The sequence below is a fragment of the Chiloscyllium plagiosum genome, unplaced genomic scaffold, assembly GCF_037043375.1.
Source record: "Chiloscyllium plagiosum isolate Xiang-an unplaced genomic scaffold, Cpla_swu_hap1 HiC_scaffold_5, whole genome shotgun sequence".
Lineage (NCBI taxonomy): Eukaryota > Metazoa > Chordata > Chondrichthyes > Orectolobiformes > Hemiscylliidae > Chiloscyllium > Chiloscyllium plagiosum.
Window position 1 is genome coordinate 305,411 of NW_028270143.1, and position 14,356 is coordinate 319,766.

At 41.2% G+C, this 14,356-nt stretch overlaps 1 protein-coding gene across 2 annotated transcripts in view; it reads right to left on the minus strand.

Moving 5' to 3' along the window:
* LOC148149855 (uncharacterized) overlaps positions 1-14,356 on the minus strand; it is a 338,979-nt gene that overhangs the window by 135,845 nt on the left and 188,778 nt on the right. The window lies entirely within an intron of this gene.

Consider the following 14,356-nt stretch of genomic DNA (forward strand, 5'->3'; position numbering starts at 1 on the left):
CCACTGATTGACAGATCTCTGTTTTGATTAGATTAGATTACTTACAGTGTGGAAACAGGCCCTTCGGCCCAACAAGTCCACACCGACCCGCCGAAGCGTAACCCACCCAGACCCATTCCCCTACATTTACCCCTTCATCTAACACTACGGGCAATTTAGCATGGCCAATTTGCCTAACCTGCACATTTTTTGGATTGTGGGAGGAAACCGGAGCACCCGGAGGAAACCCACGCAGACACCGGGAGAACATGCAAACTCCACACAGTCAGTCGCCTGAGGCGGGAATTGAACCCGGGTCTCTGGCGCTGTGAGACAACAGTGCTAACCACTGTGCCACCGTGCCGCCGACCATGTGATGGAAATTGAACACTATTCCAATCTGTCAATTTGAGATAGTGTAGGTCTTTGAGATAGTGTAGATAGTGTCAATTTGAGATAGTGTAGAACTCATAGATCTTTCAGATCAGCAGGTGTTTAAATAATCCAAGAACAATGGAAACTCAAAGGGGTCACGAAAACAAAATATGGAATATGCCCTTGAAGCGGTTTCTTGTTTGTTTGCAAAGCTAATAGGCTCTTAAAAATGACAGTTATTGCACTGGCTTTATTCATGTTTCTAGTATTAATAATAATGTATTTGGATTGCCAAAGTCTTTTTCCTAAAACTTTTAAATAATTATCATTTATATTGCATGGTTCCTAGCACTGTACATGGTGCATTTTGAAGGAATGGCTCTGGAGGATGCATGGGGGTATGGAGTGGCATAGTGAGTCTGAGGGAGCATAATGGTGAAATAAGTAAACTAAGGTGGCACTGGCAATTTGATAGGACCTTTAAGCAATGTTGGATGCTGAATTGCTGTGGAGAACTGATGTGGGCCTTCTAAACCACCTATCTCCACATTCTATTGAAAATGCAATTTTAAAAATGGCCTTATTTTCCAAGGTATACCAGATATAATTTCAATCAAAGCAGTCTAGAAATAAGTGTTTGTATTTTTCTCTCTCTGAATGAATGAAAGCTGATGGATTGGAGGGACCGGTATTAGATTGGGGGGGAGAAAGTTAAAAATCACACAACACCAGGTTGTCACAATGACCTGAGGAAGAAGCAGCGCTTCAAAAGCTAGTGATTCCAAACAAACCTGTTGGACTACAACGTGGTGTTGTGTGATTTTTAACTTTAAAGCTGATGAAGGTTATTTTTCCCAATTTAAGAGAGCTCTGGATATTTGTATCACTTCAGATCATTAAATTACAGGTCCAAAGCAGTGCTTCCTTCAGTTTTGAACGTGTAAGAACATTTTTGTCAATACCAAGAGTAATTTAATACATCTGAACACTTAATCAATGCTGATGAATGTCATGTATCTTTTCAGGGTAGATCCCTTAGAAGAATCATTGCAGATAGCGTGTGCCTGCATTACAGTATAGCGTATAATAATGACATTTGCACTTACCAAAACAATTAACAGTTATTTGTCAGAACGTTACCAAATCCTCAGCAGGCCTCCTTCAGTGGTCATGAACAAGCTGGATTTTATTTAGGGTTTCCAAAACATAGGGCCCATTATGGGAAGTGGGAAACTCAAAAGTTATTCTGGATCAGTGGTGCTGGAAGAGCACAGCAATTCAGGCAGCATCCGAAAAGTTCGAAATCGACGTTTCGGGCAAAAGCCCTTCATCAGGAGGGCTTTTGCCCGAAACGTCGATTTCGAAGCTTTTCGGATGCTGCCTGAACTGCTGTGCTCTTCCAGCACCACTGATCCAGAATCTGGTTTCCAGCATCTGCAGTCATTGTTTTTAACTCAAAAATTATGTATACAGTGTCATAACCCGAGGTCTTCCCAAGCTGCTAAAATAACACACAAAAATAGCATGGGCTCAGGAGGGCGCACTACAAATTTCAAATTTCAGTATTGCTGTGGAAAAAAATGTACATTCTATTGCAGTTTATTTTATTTTGCACTTCAACAGGACAGACTTGAAAGAATGCTAAATCTTAAAGGGAACAATTCATATTGCAGAGAAGAGGGTACTGATTGGTTGGCAAGTGAATTCAAAATCCTCTGACTCAAGGTTCCAATTGCCAAACATTCAACATCCTCTCCACATGCAGTCCATAATTTCACATGTTTCATTAGTGTTAACATCATCTGGGTGCCAGTATAATGTAAATCCAACAGCAATCTCCAGATTTTAATGTTATACTGCACATGTATAGACACTAGATATCATTCTCCAATTTATTCACATTCAAGCTGTCTGCCCGAGATCCTACTATTATCTTAAGTCTATGTTCTAAAATCATAAGACTGAAAGAATTAGGAGAAGGAACAAACCAACTAGATCTTGGTTTAAATGACTACCTTAACTTCTGTCCTTCATAAACCTTCAGTTTGTTGTGAAATCTGAGCTTCAAAAGGTAGGAGAGGTAGGCAAGTAGTGCAGGAGTCTTTTATGGCTGTCCCCATTTCAAACAAGTATGCTGGTTTGGAAAATGTAGGGGGTGATGGACTCTGAGGGAAAGGTAGCAGGAACAGCCAAGTTTATGTTATCAAGATAACATAATGTAATGTTCTTTAATGTAATGAGGGGTAGAAGAGACCTGTACAAGATGGATGGATTGCATCTGAATTATAATATGCTGGCAGGGAGATTTGCCAGAGCTGCTCGGGAGGATTTAAACTCATTAGGTGGGGGGATGGGACCCAGGGAGATAGTGAAGAAAGAGATCAATCTGAAACTGGTACTGTTGAGAAAAGAAGCGAGTCAAACAGTCAGGGCAGGCAGTGACAAAACAGAGAACAGGGTAGGACTTAAATTAAACTGCATTTACTTCAATGCAAGAAGCCTAACAGGGAAGGCAGATGAACTTAGGGCATGGCAAAGAACATGAGACTGGAATATCATAGCAATTGCAGAAACATGACCAGGGATGGGCAGGAGTGGCAGCTTAATGTTCCAGGATACAAATGCTACAGGAAGGATAGAAAGGGAGACAAGAGAGGAGCGGGAGTGGAGTTTTGATAAGGGATAATGTTGCATCTGTACTTAGGAAGGATATTTCTGGTAATACATCTAGGGAAGTTATTTGGGTGGAACTGAGAAATGAGAAAGGGATGATCACCTTATTGGAATTGTACTATAGATCCCCTAATAGTCAGCATGGAATTGAGAAACAAATTTGTAAGGAGATTTCAGTTATCTGGAAGAATAACAGGGTGGTTAGATTAGATTAGATTACATTACAGTGTGGAAACAGGCCCTTCAGCCCAACAAGTCCACACCGACCCGCAACCCACCCATACCCCTACATTTACCCCTTACCTAACACTACAGGCAATTTAGCATGGCCAATTCACCTGACCTGCACATCTTTGGACTGTGGGAGGAAACTGGAGCACCCGGAGGAAACCCACGCAGACACGGGGAGAACGTGCAAACTCCACACAGTCAGTTGCCTGAGGCAGGAATTGAACCCGGGTCTCTGGCGCTGTGAGGCAGCAGTGCAAACCACTGTGCCACCGTGCCGCCCACTATATGGTAGGAGATTTTAACTTTCCAAACATTGACTGGGACTGCCATCATGTTAAGTGTTTAGATGGAAAGGAATTTGTTAAAGTGTGTACAAGACAATTTTCTGATTCAGTGTGTGGATATACCTACTAGAGAAGGTGCAAAACTTGACCTACTCTATGGAAATAAGGCAGGGCAGGTGTCTGAGGTGTCAGTAGGGGAGCACTTTGGGGCCAGTGACCATAATTCTATTAGCTTTAAAATAGTGATGGAAAAGGATAGACCAGATCTAAAAGTTGAAGTTCTAAATTGGAGGAAGGCTAATTTTGATGGTATTAGGCAAGAACTTTCAAAAGATGCTTGCAGGTAAAGGGAAGGTAAGGCTGGAAAATGGGAAGCCTTCAGAAATGAGATAACAGGAGTCCAGAGACTGTGTATTCCTGTTAGGGTGAAAGGAAAGGTTGGTAAGTACAGAGAATGCTGGATGACTAGTGAAACTGAGGGTTCGGTTAAGAAAAAGAAGGAAGCATATGTCAGGTATAGACAGGATAGATCGAGTGAATCCTTAGAAGAGTATAAAGGCAGTAGAGTACACATAAGAGGGAAATCGGGAGGGCAAAAAGGGAACATGAAATAGCTTTGGCAAATAGAATTAAGGAGAATCCAAAGAACTTTTACAAATACATTAATGACAAAAGAGTAACTAGGGAGAGAATAGGGCCCCTGAAAGATCAGCAAGGCGGCCTTTGTGTGGAGCTGCAGGAGACCGGAGAGACACTAAACGAGTATGTTGCATCAGTGTTTACTGAAAGATATAGAATGTAGGGAAATAGATGGCAACATCTTTAAAAATGTCCATATTACGGAGGAGGAGGTGTTGGATGTCTTGAAATGCATAAAGGTGGATAAATCCCCAGGAACTGATCGGGTGTACCCTGGAACTCTATGGGAAGCCAGGGAAGTGATTGCTGATCCCCTTGCTGAGATATTTATATCATCAGTAGTTACAGGTGAGGAGTCGGAAGACTGGAAGTTGGCTAATGTGGTGCCACTATTTAAAAAAGATGGTAAGGACAAGCCAGGGAACTATAGAACGCTGAGCCTGATGTCAGTAGTGGGCAAGTTGCTGGAAGGAATCCTGAGGGATAGGATTTTGCACATATTTGGAAAGGCAAGGACTGATTAGGGATAGTCAACATGGCTTTGTGTGTGGGAAATCATGTCTCACGAATTCGATTGAGTTCTTTGAAGATGTAACAAAGAGGATTGATGAGGGCAAAGCAGTGGACGTGATCTATATGGACTTCAGTAAGGCATTTGACAAGGTTCCCCAAGGGAGACTGATTAGCAAGGTTAGATCTCATGGAATACAGGGAGAACTTGGACACAGAACTGGTTCAAAGGTAGAAGACAGAAGGTGGTGGCGGAGGGTTGCTTTTCAGGCTGGAGGCCTGTGACCAGACAAAGAACAGTTTGGGTCCACTATTTTTTGTCATTTATATAAATGATTTGGGTGGGAATATAGGAGGTATAGCTATTAAGTTTGTTGATGACACCAAAATTGGAGGTGTAATGGACAGCAAAGGTTACCTCAGATTACTACGGGATCTTGATCAGATGGGCCAATGGACTGAGGAGTGGCACATGGAGTTTAATTAAGATAAATGTGAGGGAAAAACAAATCATAGCAGGACCTATATATTTAATGGTAAGGCCCTAGGGAGTGTTGCTGAACAAAGAGACCTTGGAGTGCAGGTTCATAGCTCCTTGAAAGTAGAGTCACATTTAGATAGAATAGTGAAGAAGACATATGGTATGCTTTCCTGTATTGATCAGAGTATTGAGTAAAAGAGTTGGGAGGTCATTTTGCTGCTGTATAGCATGTTGGTTAGGCCACTTTTGGAATATTGCATGCAGTTCTGGTCTCCTTCCTATCGGAAAGATGTTGTGAAACTTGAAAGGGTTCAGAAAAGGTTTACAAGGAGGTTGCCAGGGCTGGAGGATTTGAGCTATAGGGATAGACTGTGGCTGTTTTTCCTGGAGCATCGGAGGCTGAGGGGTGACATTATAGACGTTTATAAAATCATGAGGGGCATGGATAGGGTAAATAGACAAAGTATTTTCCCTGGGATGGGAGAGTCTAGAACTAGAAGGCAGAGGTTTATGGTGAGAGGAGAAAGATACAAAAGGGACCTAAGGGGCAATTTTTTCACACAGAGGGTGGTGCGTGTATGGAATGAGCTGCCAGAGGAAGTGGTGGAAGCTGGTACAATTGCAACATTTAAAAGGCATCTGGATGGGTATATGAATAGAAAGGGTTTGGAGGGATATGGGCCAAATGCTGGCAAATGGGACTAGATTAGGTTGGGATATCTGGTCAGCATGGACAAGTTGGATCTAAGGGTCTGTTTCCATGCTGTACATCTCTATGAGTCTATGACTCTAAATATCTTCAATGACTCCAGTCTCCACTACTGTTTGTGGAAGAGAATTCCAAAGATTAATTACCTAAGAAAATAATTTTCTCAGTTCCATCTTAAATGGGAAATTCCTTATTTTGAAACTCCTCCCTCATTGTTCTCGACTCCCCCAGAAGAGGAAATGGGGAAAAAGGAGAAAAGTACAGTTGAGGATTATCAGATAATGAAGCAGACTCAATGGGTAAAATGGCCTATTTCTGCTCCTAAATCCTATGGTCTTATGGGCACCCAAACTATGTACACAGCATTTTTCTGTTCCTTACCATTTAAGTAATATTCAGCTTTGTAATTCTTCCTGCCAAAGTGGACAACTCACACTCTCTCATGTTATACTCCATCTGCCAAATTATTGTCCATTTATTTAATCTCACTGTGTCCCCCCAATAACTTGTTTTCCAACTTATGATGAACAGGTTTGGCTCCAATACAGTAAATCCATTCATCCAGGTTATTAATATTGATGATAAATACTTGAGACCTCAGCAGTGACCCCTGTGGAACTTCACAGTTTACCATCCTGAAAGAGATCCATTTATCCTACTCCTGATACCTTGATAATAATTTGAATGAGCATTCAAAATCTGCCCTGAAGCACCTTCTATAGTCCTCAAATGTGTAAAGACAGGAATACTATTTCTTGAATTTCTTGTCCTCCTATTTCTGTATTCGCAGGAATATGGTTTCCCTCCTCCCTAAATAATCTATGATGAGTGGAATGGTTAAGTGCAGAAAAACGACACTCATTTTTGAAGAAAAACCAACAGCAAACATATCGTAGAGACAGAATCTGAGGAGCTACTGCTCCAATCACAGGCCTCCTCTCCCCTAGTCTCGCTGCTCCTTCAGAGTCAAGAGCTCTGATTAGAGAATTGGTGGAGCTGAAACAGCACCATTGCAAAAATAGGATTGAGAGAGTGTGTCTGTCTGTCTCAGGGCAAAACGGAGCACAAATTGCTCCCTCTTACATTTGCAGCTTATTTTATTCACTTATACCTATGATGACAAAACATCTTTCAGAACAATATTTTTATTCTCTTCCTAAAAGTTCAGAAATTTGGAAAGGTCGATAGCACAGAAAAAGGCTTTTTGGTCAACTGAGTCTACACCAGTCAAAAACAACCACCCAACCTCCTCCCAAAACTCAGTTCAGAAACGACTGTTGGAACAACAACAAGCAAAAAAAAACAAGTTAAACGGTTTTCTTTCTATGTTTGTCCAATAAGTTGGTTTGGGAGTAAAGTTTAAAAAGGGAGGGATCTGTGGCAGAGAAAGAAAAATTATTAAGGTGAAGTCTATTCTTTTCTGCTCCTTTATATATTTTTTTGAAATGCATAGAACTGTCTATTTGTATTCAAGATTGTCAATGTATATGCTTTTTTTAAAAAATGTGGAGAAGGTTGGGCATCCAATTGGGCTAGAAAAGCCACCCTCCAAGTCTCAAATTTGATTTAATACCAGCTATTGGAGGCTAACAACAGGGTGGGTGTATATGCAGAGTGGGTAGGCGAAGGAAGAAAACCTGTTTAATTGCTGTTGGAGTCTTGGCTGCCTGCCCATCACAGAGTTTCTTGTTTCTTTAATATCCTTTAGAGGTTTAGAGCAGGTTTACAACTTCCTACCTTGAGAACAGTATGGTTTCCAGTTTATATCTTTAGACCTAAGGACCCTTTGAAAACCAAAAAGTAACACCGTGCAAATCTCAGAGACAGCCATCGAAAAGAAAAAAAATACTTTGACCCTTGATAATCTTGTAATTGACCTAAGTGGTATGTAGCTTAAATAATGAAATGATTTGTGAGAGCAAGTGGGCAAAACTTAGAAGGTAGCTTTTTAAATAACTTCATGAAAACAGGTACTAACGAAGGCAGGTAGTTCTCGGAGGTGGAATTTCTTCCCACTGAGGGCACAGAAGTCTGACCCTCATCTCGTGAAAGCCACCCAGAGTGAGTGAGCTATTACTCTGGGACTGCCTTGTTAAGGGTAAGTCATTATGGCACTGAAGTCCTTCCGGGGCAGGGGGCATCAAAGAGTATCCTATCTTTAACAAGTTATTTGTATCACTCGCGAAATATCAAAATCTTTCAATCTTTCTCGTTTTTAGATTAGATTAGATTACTTACAGTGTGGAAACAGGCCCTTCGGCCCAACAAGTCCACACTGACCCACCGAAGCGCAACCCACCCAGACCCATTCCCCTACATTTACCCCTGCACCTAACACTATGGGCAATTTAGCATGGCCAATTCACCTGACCTGCACATTTTTGGATTGTGGGAGGAAACCGGAGCACCCGGAGGAAACCCACGCAGACACGGGGAGAATGTGCAAACTCCACACAGTCAGTCGCCTGAGGCGGGAATTGAACCCGGGTCTCTGGTGCTGTGAGGCAACAGTGCTAACCACTGTGCCACCATGCCATTCTCTGCAAAGCTTTTAGTTTAATTGGCTCTAGTTTTGGAACTTATTTTCCTGAGGGCACAGGTTCTTGGCAAATGGATGCTTCAGAATTTTGTTAATTCATATCCACAATATATCTTTTCAGTGAGTTTTGACAGACCTACATCTCTATGACTCTAAGTCAAACTTCAGAACATCACTGCCAAGTTTGTACTTGCAGGAGTCACTGAATAACAGTCATGACTGGATAGATATTTTTAATTAACCTATTCAGATGTACTATGACACACCTCTGAAGCAGGCAGGACTTAAACCTAGGCCTTCTAACCTAGTATGCCACAAGAGTTCTATCAGGAATGGGTATGGATATCTCCTCCCTCTGGCTCATAAGCAATAGGAACCATTTTCACAATCAGTTGAATTAAGTTACTCAGCATAGATCAAGGATGAAGCTTGGAATTTTCTGGCTTAGCATAGCAGTTGCAAACTAAACAATCATCTTATCCATTGAGTCATCTGGATTCATCTAAATTTCTTATCAATCATCTTAGCTTTTCTTCTACTGACTTTACTTTAGTATCATCCACTTCTTACTACTTCTTGTTCATTCTATTCTTTTAAAAGTGTACATACTTTAGCTATTGCTCTTTTTAAACTAACTATTCTATCACTAAGAAGACATACCCTTTTAATTTATCACTAATTGATATTTGACAATTTAAACATTATGATTTTGTGCATAGTCGAGTAAAATTCACATTTCTAAAGTGCAATTTTAGTAATAATAAGCTTCAGAAACCAAGACTCTTCCAAAGCCCTAAATAATATGAATAGTTTAAAACTATTAAAGGATGCTGGATATCAGGAATAAATAAATATCAACCAAAAATAACATTAATTCAGTTTTCGTCGTGAAGTCACTTGAGATTCAACAATTATGTAAAAGCTTGAATTATGAATTTTAATATTAAAATTCATAAATATTTACCAATATTCTTTATATTGCAGCTGATCCTTTGGTTGGAAGCATAGCTACTCAGTATCTGACCAACAGAGGAGAACATGACAGAATAGCCAGACAGTGGACCAAGAGATACGCCACATAGGAATTGCTGCAGTCAAACCTGGGAAAGCACATTCACTAAGTGCAACACCACCCTACCCCTAATCCTAGCTTTATTTCCTTTTGAAAAAAAAGGAAGCTTTGTGTAAAAATGTCGTTTCATTCCCTAATGACTTGAAATGATTTGAGACTGTTGTATTTACAACGAGTTGGTTTGAATTTCTGCAATGCAAAGAATGTTCAACTTGAATAAGTAGAGAGCTTTGTTGCATAGCTTTGTATAAGTGTATCTTTCATGTGATCCTTGAACGATAATAGATTATATCTAATTTTGTCATGTAGGTATTGCTTAGAACTGAGATTTTTGTACTAAAGTCAATCATGAAAGGTGTACACTACCAGTTTAAAGCTTTGTAATAAGTTTAAGTTAACAATCACGGTCATTACAATAATGACTGTCCTTCTCACTAGCCTCAAGTATTTTTTCTCAAAAATGCTGGAGAACAACATAAAATTGTGTACTTTTCAGAATATCTACTTTTAAATGCTTGTGAATTTTAAGGTACCTGCAACTTTGAATGTGGAACAGTTTGATGTTCACTCTATTATTGAGGCACTCAATAAAACAGCTCTGTGGCTGAATTGTAGCTGACATTTTCCTTACATGCCCTTTACTTAGAAAAGTGACATTTAGACTGTTTTCAAATGTGTAGCAAGACCACATGAAACAAAAAAGTTAAAAAAATCTTAAATGATGCATTTCAAATATTAGTAGGGAACACAGATTACATCTTCCATTATGGCCACAAGCTGACTGAAGTAAATTCATATATGATTTTCACCTAACCAAACTGAGTCTATCCCATTAAGCCCTTGTTCCCAGGTTGAAGTTCATTACATTATTCAGAGTGAATTCAACCCACTACTGGAACCTCATACATTTTGATGGGATGTAATTTCCTGCACAAATGCAAAAGGTTGAAAGGTGACATCAAGCCATTAAAAGTAAGTTCATGAAGGACAATGTTAAGGGAGCTTAAAGTGAAGCTATGGCCAGAAATATTCCACCCTTATAAGTTCAGAACTGATCTTCTGCTCATTAAGGTTTGTGATGTTCAGTGTGAAAAAGCAGCCCCCCCCCCCCCCCCCCCACAGAAAAGATGTGCAAATTTCATGAGGAGGAAATGGGATGGAATTTTATAAAGATGACAAAGCTCTTGACCACTGTCTGGTTGGTTGGCAGAAGACTAGCAATATAGCCTCTGGAAAGCTTGTTAAAATTACATACCAGTACGTCAATGGTTAGATACCCTTCCCTGATGCTATGTCCTTTGATGAAACATTATGTGCGTTGAACGAGGGTCATGTCAACAGGAGGTTCAGCTCAATCTGTTGCATATTGTATGTAATTTCAGTCAAATTGCTAAAATTGATATAAGATAGTGGAATGGGTTTAGTTTGAGATGAGTGACTCTGATAGGAATTCAAATTGTATCAAATATATTGAACTGGAATTCAATAAATCCAGTAATTCAAGGATTTGCATCGCTCATAGAGTCATAGAGTCATAGAGTCATAGAGATGTACAGCATGGAAACAGACCCTTCGGTCCAACCCATCCATGCCAACCAGATATCCCAACCCAATCTAGTCCCACCTGCCAGCATCCGGCCCATATCCCTCCAAACCCTTCCTATTCATATACCCATCCAAATGCCTCTTAAATGTTGCAATTGTACCAGCCTCCACCACATCCTCTGGCAGCTCATTCCATACACGTACCACCCTCTGCGTGAAAAGGTTGCCCCTTAGGTCTCTTTTATATCTTTCCCTCTCACCCTAAACCTATGCCCTCTAGTTCTGGACTCCCTGACCCCAGGGAAAAGACTTTGCCTATTTATCCTATCCATGCCTCTCATAATTTTGTAAACCTCTATAAGGTCACCCCTCAGCCTCCGACGCTCCAGGGAAAACAGCCCCAGCCTGTTCAGCCTCTCCCTCTAGCTCAGATCTTCCAACCCTGGCAACATCTTCATAAACCTTTTCTGAATCCTTTCAAGTTTCACAACATCTTTCCGATAGGAAGGAGACCAGAATTACACACAATATTCCAACAGGGGCCTAACCTATGTCCTGTACAGCCGCAACATGACCTCCCAACTCCTATACTCAATACTCTGACCAATAAAGGAAAGTATACCAAACGCCTTATTCACTATCCTATCTACCTGCGACTCCACTTTCAAGGAGCTATGAACCTGCACTCCAAGGTCTCTTTGTTCAGCAATACTCCCTAGGACCTTACCACTAAGTGTACAAGTCCTGCTAAGATTTGCTTTCCCAAAATGCAGCACCTCGCATTTAGCTGAATTAAACTCCATCTGCCACTTCTCAGCCCATTGGCCCATCTGGTCAAGATCCTGTTATAATCTGAGGTAAACCTCTTCGCTGTCCACTACACCTCCAATTTTGGTGTCATCTGCAAACTTACTAACTGTACCTCTTATGCTTACATCCAAATCATTTATGTAAATGACAAAAAGTAGAGGGCCCAGCACCGATCCTTGTGGCACTCCACTGGTCACAGGCCTCCAGTCTGAAAAACAACCCTCCACCACCATCCTGTCTTCTACCTTTGAGCCAGTCTTGTATCCAAATAGCTTGTTCTCCCTGTATTCCATGAGATTTAACCTTGCTAATCAGTCTCCCATGGGGAACCTTGTTGAACGCCTTACTGAAGTCCATATAGATAACATCTACTGCTCTGCCCTCATCAATCTTCTTTGTTACTTCATCAAAAACCTCAATCAAGTTTGTGAGACATGATTTCCCACACACAAAGCCATGTTGACTATCCCGAATCGGTCCTTGCCTTTCCAAATACATGTACATCCTGTCCCTCAGGATTCCCTCCAACAGCTTGCCCACCACCGAGGTCTATAGTTCCCTGGCTTGTCCTTACCACCCTTCTTAAACAGTGGCACCATGTTTGCCAACCTCCAGTCTTCCGGCACTTCACCTGTGACTATCGATGATACAAATATCTCAGCAAGAGGCCTAGCAATCACCTGTCTAGTTTCCCACAGAGTTCTCGGGTACACCTGATCAGGTCCTAGGGATCTATCCACCTTTAACTGATTCAAGACATCCAGCACTTCCTCCTCTTGTAATCTGGACATTTTGCAAGATGTCACCATCTATTTCCCTACAATCTATATCTTCCATATCCTTTTCCACAGTAAATACTGATGCAAAATATTCATTTAGTATCTCCCCCATTTTCTGTGGCTCCACACAAAGGCCGCCTTGCTGATCTTTGAGGGGCCCTATTGTCTCCCTAGTTACCCTTTTGTCCTTAATATATTTGTAAAAACCCTTTGGATTCTCCTTAATGCTATTTGCCAAAGCTATCTCATGTCCCCTTTTTGCCCTCCTGATTTCCCTCTTAAGTATATTCCTACTTTCTTTATACTCTTCTAAGCATTCACTCGATCTATCCTGTCTATACCTGACATATGCTTCCTTCTTTTTCTTAACCAAACCCTCAATTTCACTAGTCATCCAGCATTCCCTATACCTACCAGCCTTCCCTTTCACCCTGACAGGAATATACTTTCTCTGGATTCTTGTTATCTCATTTCTGAAGGCTTCCCATTTTCCAGCCGTCCCTTTACCTGCGAACATCTGCCTCCAATCAGCTTTTGAAAGTTCTTGCCTAATACCGTCAAAATTGGCCTTTCTCCAATTTAGAACTTCAACTTTTAGATCTGGTCTATCCTTTTCCGTCACTATTTTAAAACGAATAGAATTATGGTTGCTGTCCCCAAAGTACTCCCCCACTGACACCTCAGTCACCTGCCCTGTCTTATTTCCCAAGAGTAGGTCAAGTTTTGCACCTTCTCTAGTAGGTACATCCACATACTGAATCAGAAAATTGTCTTGTACACACTTAAGAAATTCCTCTCCATCTAAACCTTTAACACTATGGCAGTCCCAGTCAATGTTTGGAAAGTTAAAATCCCCTACCATAACCACCATATTATTCTTACAGATAGCGGAGATCTCCTTACAAGTTTGTTTCTCAATTTCCCTCTGACTATTGGGGGAGTCTATAATACAATCCCAATAAGGTGATCATCCCTTTCTTATTTCTCAGTTCCACCCAAATAATTTCCCTCGATGTATTTCCAGGAATAGCCTCCCTTAGCACAGCTGTAATGCTATCCCTTATCAAAAATGCCACTCCCCCTCCTCTTTTGCCTCCCTTTCTATCCTTCCTGTAGCATTTGTATCCTGGAAGCTGCCAGTCCTGCCCATCCCTGAGCCATGTTTCCATAATTGCTATGATATGCCAGTCCCATGTTCCTAACCATGCCCTGAGTTCATCTGCCTTCCCTGTTAGGCCCCTTGCATTAAAATAAATGCAGTTTAATTCATTAGTCCTACCTTGTCCCTGTCTGCCTTGACTGTTTGACTCACGTCTGTTCTCAGCTGTACCCATCTCAGATCGATCTCTTTCCTCACTATCTCCCTGGGTCCCACCTCCCCACCTTACTAGTTTAAATCCTCCCAAGCAGTTCTAGCAAATTTCCCTGTCAGTATATTAGTCCCCTTCCAATTTAGGTGCAATCTGTCCTTCTTGTACAGGTCACTTCTACCCCAAAACAGATTCCAATGATCCAAAAATGTGAATCCTTCTCCCATACACCAGCTCCTCAGCCATGCATTCATCTGCTCTGTCCTCCTATTCCTGCCCTCACTAGCTCGTAGCACTGGGAGTAATCCAGATATTACTACCCTTGAGGACCTCCTTTTTAAATTTCTGCCTACTCTCTGTAATCTCCCTTCAGAGTCTCAATGTTTTCCCTTCCAATGTCGTTGGTTCCAGTGTGGACAA